The sequence below is a fragment of the Lynx canadensis genome, chromosome D1, assembly GCF_007474595.2.
Source record: "Lynx canadensis isolate LIC74 chromosome D1, mLynCan4.pri.v2, whole genome shotgun sequence".
NCBI classification, from domain to species: Eukaryota; Metazoa; Chordata; class Mammalia; order Carnivora; family Felidae; genus Lynx; species Lynx canadensis.
In genome coordinates, this window is record NC_044312.2 from 64,065,239 (window position 1) to 64,075,397 (window position 10,159).

The following is a 10,159-nucleotide window of genomic DNA, read 5'->3' on the forward strand; positions in this document are numbered from 1 at the left end:
ACATGCTATACAATAGCTGCAATGAAGGCAAAGAAAGTGAATTTCAGGTGTATTCAGCTTCTGTGGAGGCAGATAGGCTGTTACTAGCCCATGATTCACAGAAGGCCATAAATATGGAAAAGGTACTCAAATGATCAGAAGCCAAAAATTGACAAATGTCCATTACCCATGGCCTATGAAACCAAATCACCCCCACTAATGTCTTGACAACCTATACATTCCAAACTGACCAGTATAACTCATAATGTACATAACACAACATTATGAGAATATGTAGAATACAGAATGTTGAGTGAAGAACACAGAAGAGTTGAGTGAGCTTAGCATAGGGAATGCTTCTGTTGGGCATTAAGACAGTCCTCATCTGATTGTGTTTAAAAATTTTTTTTAATGTGTATTCATTTTTGAGAGACAGGGCATGAGTGGGGGAGGGACAGAGAGAGAGGGAGACACAGAATCTGAAGCAGGATCCAGGCTTCGAGCTGTCAGCACAGAGCCCGACGAGGGGCCTGAACCCACGAATTGTGAGATCATGACCTGAGCTGAAGTCAGGCGCTTAACCGACTGAGGCACCCAGGCACCCCTGATTGTGTTTACTAATGTGTTCCCTACTGCTAGTACAATGTCTGTACTAGTCACATATTCTCAATAAAAATTTGCTGAATGAATGTGTGGCCTAGGAAAAGTGTTGATTTAAGTTTTCTCTGTATGCTGAATTAGGTTCTAATTCAGAAGACCTAGATTTCACGATGCTAGAAGGAAATGGAGTCTGTAGCAGACAACTGTATGAATCTTAAGGATCAAGCCCCAGTTAGTTTTACCTTCACAATAAAAGTCATATATTGCAAGAACAATCATAAGATTGTTCCATTAAAAAATATCTGGACCTGGGGCACCTGGGTGGCTCAGTCAGTTAAGCAACCAACTCTTGATTTTGGCTCAGGTCATGATCTCACTGTTGGTGGGCTCGAGCCGTGTCAGACTCTGCACTGGTAATGCAGAGCCTGCTTGGGATTCTCTCTCCCTCTCCATCTCTACCCTCCCCCCCCCCCCCCCCCCCCCATCTCTCTCTCTCTCAAAATAAATAAACTTTAAAAAATAAACTAAAAAAAACCTTTAGTGAGGTGACTGCAACCTGAAAATTACCCTATTCAATTAGAGAGCAGTGTCAGTGTTTCCGTGGACCTCTGAAGGTAAGTGGCCAGAAACCTCATATCTATGAAAGGTATGAGAGGAGAAAGGCTGGTCCTTCTCCTTCCTACTTTGTGCTTTTTCCATTTCTCTGCTCTTTAATCAGCTATAGATCATATTCGAGCCTATTTACTGGCAACACTTACAAGTTAAAATTTTGATTTTGCCTAGCTAATTTAATGTGACTTTCATAAAGGTCAGCCTCATTGCAAACAATTCATAGCACACACCATACCCCCAATCTTGGAAAATGTCATTCCACAATTCTGTCAAAACTTACTAATGGCTCTCTAAGTATTGAAACATTGAGTGAATAGCAGTGATGCAAATATGAAGTGTTCTGAGCTTGGAGCTTAGCTTTGCCAGATTTTAGTTTCAACAGATTGGGGAATGATAATGTCTACCTTATAGTGTCGTGGTGATGAATGAGATGATATTTATAATTTGCTTATGATAGTAGTGAGCACAGAGGAGGTTGGCAAAAAAAATATCTAATTCCCCTTTTGTTTTATTTTGGTCAATTCGTGCTCTAGATGTAAAGCTCCTTTTCTAGATGTAAAGGCTCTCCCTGATTTACTGTTTTGAGTTCTTCCTTTGGGGCTCAATCCTGGACCCTTTCATTTTAGTATTTTCTCTTTTTTGTTCTTTCTACAATGTCATCCTCACTCATAGTATCAACTATCATCTACCCAGAATTGACACAAATTTTACACCGCTGGCCCCAGACACCTCTAAGGTCTCCAGACTCCTCGATCCGTATGCATATTTGACATTGCTTCTTGGATGTCACAAAGTATCTCAAACTCAACTCAGCCAAAACTGAACTCATGATCTTCCACGAGACTTTTTACTTGGTTGCAAAACAGAATGAATGAATGAATGAGTGAATCAATAAAATCATGTTATATACAAATTGGTATCCTTTCGAAATTCTGTCACATTTTTTGGTTCCACTCAAGTGGGGTTGGGGGGGGGGGCACGGAAAAGGTGAGGAAGATTTTGGACACTTTTCCGGGATGGGATGGGGGAAGCAAAGAATGTTTGAGATGCCATTCTCCCTGCGCCTTACCCTCGCCTCCACCCTACCGGAAGCCCGCATCCATTCGTTCGCGGCCCTGGGGTTGGACGAAAGTCTACTGAGGGGGCGGGGCTGAGGAAGGGGGCGGGACTGGGAGAAGCCCCCAGTCTACTCTGCAGACTGAGGCCGCAGGGGCCGCTGGGGGCTGCTCCCAGGGCCTGTGCGCGTGCGTGCGCCCGAGGCTTGCCTTGGCCTTTAGGAGACCCAGAGGGGCGGCGGCGTTGGCGTTTAATAGGCGGGTGTGGTCACGGCTTCTTAGTTCCGGCGTGATTACCCACGCCGCCTCTTTCCGACCGCGAGGCCAGAGACCTCCGTGGCTCCTGTCGGAACTGGCGCCTGGGTGTGAGTGAACAGAGTGCCGGCTGGGAGCCGTGCCCGCAGGTATCGCCGGGGTCAGCGGGCGACGAGGACGCGGGTGCGCGGAATTGGGAATCCCGCTGGAGGGCGTCGGCTTGTGCGCAGTTAAGAGGATTCCGGCGCCGCGCCCCGCAGTCTCTGCGGGACCACCTGGAGGGGTCACCAGTGGCGGGGAAGGCGCGGGCTGCGGAAGGAAATCGGTGCGTGGGAGAGCAGGCCTGAGCAGCGTTTAGTGCAGCCCTCTCTTCCACTCTGTAACGGGGGCAATCTGCAGGCACTTGACCTGGGGAAAGTATCTTCATTAGTGGGTTCGGGAATGACTAGTATTGATTCCTCGTGGAAATACCAAGTGTGACTGGATCCATCAGCTGGAAAAGAAAATAGGGAAACCTTCATTGCAACTTGCCTTTTTTCCCAGTCATTCCTTGTTACTCCTCCAAACAGTTAAACTTCAAGGCGTCTTTCAAATTTCAGACGCTTCATTTGCAAACTTCTTTCTGCTCCTCTACCTGCGCTAATCTCCAAGGCTGTTTTCAACTCAAGCTTCTGCTCTACCTATGAGGTTTAAAACAACCGTCTTCACCGACAGATGCTGCCTTGCCCACATAATTGGCCCCTGTTCCATTTTTCCTCAGTGCTATAAAATCCTTTGAACCTGTGTCACCTGCTTGTTTAACGCCCCAGATTCCTGTCACCTGCGCCTTATTGAACCCTCCCTTCCAGTGGTAGTGGCTCACAGTTAACGCTTCATTCTGACTGCCACCATCGTCCTGAAAGACGTCTGTTAGTACTAGAGCTTAAACTTCAGTTCTTGACTTTGTTTATTCCCGTGTTCATCGCTTACAGACCACTTAAGCTTCTCGCAGTCACAGTCATACCTTGGACGTTCTGTCACCCAAACTGTTCCCTTTTTGAAATCTTAAGTGCAAGCATGTCGTCCTGAACATCTCTGTCCTTCTAGCTCTATAATTATTGATACCGAGTAATTTATTAATTTATATACTTAACCTATAAATTCCCAGTATATTTTGTTGCTTTTTCTCACTTTGAGTTGAATGTTTATCTCATTATTGTTTAATTACATATGTAAGTCTTTGACATTGCCTAACAGTGGAGCTTGAACCGTGCTCTGTAGATTTTGAGGTCCATTGTTTTTGTCTTTTGAGGTGTATTTTATTTTTAAAAAAAATTTTTTTTTTCAACGTTTATTTATTTTTGGGACAGAGAGAGACAGAGCATGAACGGGGGAGGGGCAGAGAGAGAGGGAGACACAGAATCGGAAACAGGCTCCAGGCTCTGAGCCATCAGCCCAGAGCCCGACGCGGGGCTCGAACTCACGGACCGCGAGATCGTGACCTGGCTGAAGTCGGACGCTTAACCGACTGCGCCACCCAGGCGCCCCTTGAGGTGTATTTTAGAAACAAAGTTTAAATTTCAAATTAGTTGAGAATGTTTTTTGTGTCAAATTGTAGTTTTCATTCTGATGATAAATGTAGTCTGTTCACTGGTAGATACTTTTTATTTGAGTTTTTTTTGTAGCCTCATACATAGTAGCTTTTGTAAACATTTTCATAAGTGCTTGAATAGAAACTACATTACATCACACTAAGCACATTTTTCATATCTACTATATTATTACTTAATTTTAGTTTGTTAAGGATTAAGGATTTAGTTTATCTGTTAAGGATATAGCTTATTTGCTAAGGATTTATTTGTTGTGTCCTTGTTGATTTCATCTTTTGTTTTCTGAGGATTTTGCCATAAACATATTCCAGTTACATTATTTGGTACATTTAATAAGTCGTATTTCATTATAAGTTGTACCTTCATTTAAAGTTTCCATTTTGTCTACTTTAATACACTTGTGCTTTTTTTTTTTTTCAAGTTTTTAATTATTCATTTTGAGAGAGAGTGAGAGGACACACACGGGAGTGCTCCATGGAGGGGCAGAGAGGGAGAGAGACAGAAAATCCCAAGCAGGCCCCACACCATGGGTGTGGTCCCTGATGCAGGGATTGAACTCACGAACTCTGAGATCATGAGCTGGAACCGAGTCAGAGGCTTAACCAACTGAGCCATCCCGGTGCCCTGTGGGCTTTTTAATTCATTTTATCCCTGTGTACTGTTTACATTTGCTTGTTAGGTTTTTAATCCCTTTATTTGTAACTTTGCAGTTCTTTGTTTTCCATGTCTCTTGAGTGTTTATATAGTGAAAATTTTTACCCAGTACATTTACCATTATAGTGGATATCCTTGTTATTCTTTCTACCTTTAATTTTTTAATTTTTGTGCTTCCTTGGTGTTTCGTTTTATATTTTAACATTTTGCCTGTGAACTGCTCACCTCCAACCCTCACCCTTGCTTTCTCCCTTTATGTTAATTAAAAAAGTATCTGGGCAGATAGTTTAGTCTTTTGCTGGGACTCCGTGATACCTCTTAAGCACTTTGAAACTTTCTTTTGTTTTTTAATGAACCTGTGCTTTCCTTAAGCTTTAGAGAAGGTTTGTGTTGGGTCTCAAATATTCTTCCTTCAGTTGATCCACTTTGCCCTGTGTCTGGCAGACATGTAAAGGGGTACTAAGGAGCATATAAATGGTGTCAGTACATCTCTACCAGATGGAGAGTGGAGGGGGTTCTGGGTGGCTCAGTCGGTTAAGCGTTCGACTTCGGCTCAGGTCACGATCTCACAGTTTGTGAGTTCAAGCCCCACATCGGGCTCTGTGCTGACAGCTCAGAGCCTGGAGCCTGCTTCGTATTCTGTGTCTCATTCTCTCTCTGCCCCTCCCCCACTTGTGCTCTGTCTCTCAAAAATAAATAAAAATGTAAAAAAAAAAAAAATTTACAAGATGGGGAGTGGAGAGAAACATAGTTTTAAGAAACAATGTAGAAAAGGCCACAACTTAGAATGTACTATGAGGTAACCACAGTGGAGGTGGAAACTGCCTATTTGTTTCATAAGCAGTTCCAACAGTGTGGGAGTGAGAATCAAATAGAACATAGGAATCAAGTGTAACATCTATTTCAGTCATCTCCCTAACTTCCCATTTCCCTTCCCACTTATATAAAGAGGCAGTTCAGCTTCAGTGCCTTCCTCCCACAAAAAGTTCTTTCCTAAATAAATTGAATAAACCGTCTGAGGAGAACTAAGGCTTTTAATGTGGGTGTTGACTTTTCAAAGTAAAACCTTAACTGAATTTGAGAATATAGTACAGAGAGTTCCCATACACCCCATACCCATTTCCCCTATTAGTAACAAATTAATATGGTACATTTGTTACAGTCAGTGAAATATATATTTCTGAAGTCCATACTTTATTCATACTTCTTTAATTTTTACCTAATGTCCTTCTGATCAGGATCCCATCTGGGATGCCACAGTACATTTAGTTATCATATCTCCTGAGGCTCCTCTTGGCTGGGACAGTTTCTGAGACTTGTTTTTAATGACCTTTACAGATTTGAGGAGTACTGGTCAGGTATTTTATAGGAAGACCATCTATTAGAATTTGTCTGTTAGAATCCTTCTCATGATTAGACTGGTGTTATGGGTTTAGAGAAGGAAAATCAGAGACAAAGTGCTATTTCAACCACATCATCTCAAAGGTACATACTGTCAACATGACCTGTCATTATTGGTGTTAACTTTGATCACTTGTTGAAGTATATATTTTAGGTTTCTCCATTATAAATTTACTCTTTTTCCTTTATCCTGTATATACTTTTTTGTGAGAAATTCACTATGCAGAGTCCAAACTCCAGGGATAGAGAGTTCTGTACCTCCTAGAGGGCTGAATATCTACACAAATTATTTGGGAGATTTGTCTATTCTACCCCATTTATTGATTGAGTCAGTCATCTGTATTAATATAGCCTATGGGCATTAATTTTATAGTTAGATTATTTATTACTAATATTGTTCCCGCTTTGGCCATTGGGAGCTCTTTCGCTTGGCTCCAGTGTGCTTTTGATGTGCCCCAGTAAATGTGTTTTTGTTTTTGAGCTTTTGTTTAGTTTCTAGTACTTCAAGATGTTCCACCTCTTGTATATTTTTTTTCTCCAGTTTTAAAATCAGCCATTTTTCCGTGGAGCCCTGGTTCCTTTTATTGAAGTATGGTATTAGAAACTGAGACCTGGGAGCTAAGTGTTATTGTTGGTCCTGGGATGTCCTTGCTTCTAGGCCAACTCAGCTGACAGAGCTAGGAAATATATGCATGCATACTAAGCCCTGTATATACAAATATCTATAAATATTTCTGCATGTAACCACCTTTATATTAAGCTACACAGAAGTTCATATTGATATCTCCAACTCTAATTCATTACCACTTGAGCCATTCTAGCTTCTTTCCTTTGATTATCTGAAAACTCCTACTCAAACATTAAGAAAGCTGCTTCTCACAATCTGCAGTGCATGTACTTATTGTTCAATTCCGATATACATGCATAATGTATCAGAATTGTTAATGTATATCTCCATAGGAAAGAACTTTATCAACTAGAGTACAGTGCTATTGTGTATTTTCTTTTGCCTTCAGTCTTACAGATTCCACTCATTTCCAAACTTGTTTTTTTTCTTCAGAAAGTCAGTACGTGTTCTAAAATGTTTTCTTGCCTTGACTTTTTTGAGCATTGTGCATTTTTCCTTCTGCACTCTCTTTTCATAGGCCTCTCTATATTGTTCTTTTGCTCCATATACTAATCTTTATTTGAATGTTGAATAATCTTTCAGGTAGACATTGCCAATAGATGAGGTCAGGAAATACTTTTGTGAACTAACTTTTGGCCAGTCTGTAAGATCTGCTAACAAGCAGACGTACACACGTATATATGAAAATCTACTGAGTGTTGTGTTTTGTTTTTTTTTTTAAGTGGTTATTATATGGTTGCAATAAGACACATGGAGGGGCGCCTGCGTGGCTCAGTCGGTTGAGTGTGCAACTTCAGCTCAGGTCATGATCTTGTGGTTCATGAGTTCAAGCCCCACATTGGGCTCGCAGCTGGCTGCTGTCAGCATGGAGTCCGCTTTGGATCTTCTGTCCTCCTCTCTCTGCTCCTCCTGGGGTTGCGTGTGTGCGCACACTCTCTTTCTCTAAATATTTTTTTAAAAAACACAATGGAAAGTATTGAAAATTGATATTTTGCCCATTGCTTCAGGCTTTTTTAAATTTAACCTTTGGCCCCTCATACCCATTTCTCCCACCTACCACCCTTCTCCTCTGGCAACTACCAATTTTGTTTTTTGTTGTTGTTGTTTTTAAGGTTACACACATAAGAGAGATCATACGGTATTTTGTCTGACTTTATTTCACTTAGCATATTGCCCTCAAGGTACATCCATTTGTTTCAAATGGTAAGATTTTAATTCTTTTTATGGCTGAATAATATTCCTATATGTATATACACACACATGCACATGCATGCACACAATTTCATTATCCATTGATCTGTTGATGGACACTTAGGTTATTTTCATGTCCTGGCTATTGTAAACAGTACTGCAATGAATATGAGGGTGCATATATCTTTCCCAGTTAGTGTTTTCATTTTTATTGGATAAATATCCAGAAATGGAATTGCTGGATCATACAATAGTTCTATTTTAATTTTTTAAGGAATGTCCATACTGTTTTCCACAGTGGATTCACCAATTGACACTGCCACCAACAATGTACAAGGGTTTCCTTTTCTTCACATCCTCACTAACACTTGGTATGTCTTCTCTTTTTGGAAATAATCCTTCAAAATGTGTGGGGTGATACTTCAGTGTGCTTTTGATTTGCATTTACCTGATGATTAATGCTGCTGAGCATTTTTCATGTATCTGCTGGCCATCTGTATGTCTTCTTTGGAAAAATGTTCAAGTGTCTTCTCTGGAAAAATATTCAAATCTTCTGCCTATTTTCAAGTCTAATTTTCTTTTGTTATAAAGTTGTATGAATTCCTGATATACTTTGGATATTAATCTCTTACCAGATAAATGATTTGCAATGTCTGCAAATCAGTGTGATACATCACATTGAGAAAATGAATGATAAAAATCTTATGATCATTTCAGTGGATGCAGAAAAAGCATTTGACAAAATTCAACATCCATTTATGATAAAAACTCTCAACAAAATGGGTATCGAGTGTTTATTATCTTCCAAGAAGTGGATGAGAGTTCTTTTAATCACTGTAATTCAGTCAGATAGATATTATTATATCCATGTTACAATTGAGAAAATTCAGGTTTTGGTTAACTAATTTGCTTAATTTAATACGTGTAGTTACTAGTACAGCTGCTATTTAACCTCCTGTCAGTATGACTCCAAAGTATGTACTCTTTGTCACTATATATTTTCTATAGCAGGGATTTCTTTACCTTGGAATTAGTGACCTTTTAGGCTGGATAGTTCTTTGTTATTGAGCACCATCTTATGCATTGTAGGATGTTTAGCAGGATCCCTGGGCTTCTCTGACCCGATGCCAGTAAGAGCCCCCAGTTGTGATAACCAAAACTGTCTCCAGAATTGTCAGATTTCCCCTGGAAATTGCCCCTGAAAACCACTGGCTTAGAGGTATATAGTAAAAAATGAACCCTGACATGGAGGAGGGCACTTGTTGGGATGAGCACTGGGTGTTGTATGGAAACCAATTTGACAATAAATTATATTAAAAAAAAATGAACCCTGAAAGTTCAATTGCATTCAGACTGGGAGAATTGTAAATCAGGTAGAAAGCTGTATCTGAACTTCCCTGAATGTGATGATTCTCCTAATGGGGGAAGTTCTTTGGGGAACCCTGAGTGCTGTGCTCAGAGTTGTTAAAAAAGACTCTGGCTCTTGTGGGAAGGCTTTAAGTCAATGTGCTTTCTGCACAACCTATGTAGATCTCTTGACTTGAGCTATACTCTGTGAGGACTCCCACTGAAGAACAATGCCAGTTACTCGGCTAGCAAGCTGTGTTTTCTGTCCAGAGACCTTCTGAACAACTAGTGCCAAATATGGCCCATGGTAGTCACGTGAGTCTAAATGTTTAGCTGAGCCTATTACTTCCCTGGTGGACATTGCAGACTGGCCGATAATGAGTCCTAACAAATGAAAACTTCTAATCATTTTAGTCTGGGAATGCACTCTTTTTTTAATTGAAGTAAAATTGGCCTACAATGTTGTATTAGTTTCAGGTGGATAACATATTGATCCCACAGTTCCATATAGTACTTAAAATGCTCACTACAATAAGTGTAGACACTGTTTGTCACCATACATTATTACAGTATTATTGCCTATATTCCCTGTGCTGTACTTTTCATCTCCGTGACTTATTTATTTCAAAATGGAAGTTTGTACTTCCTAATCCCCTTTATTTTGCTGATCCCCACCCCCCCCACCACCCACCTCCACTCTGGCAACCACCAGTTCTCTATATTTAAGAGTCTGTTTGATTTGTTTATTTGTTCATTTGTTTTGGTTTTTAGATTCCACATATAAGTGAAGTCATAAGGAATTCATTTTTGTTTGACTTATTTCACTTAGCATAATACCCTCTAGATCC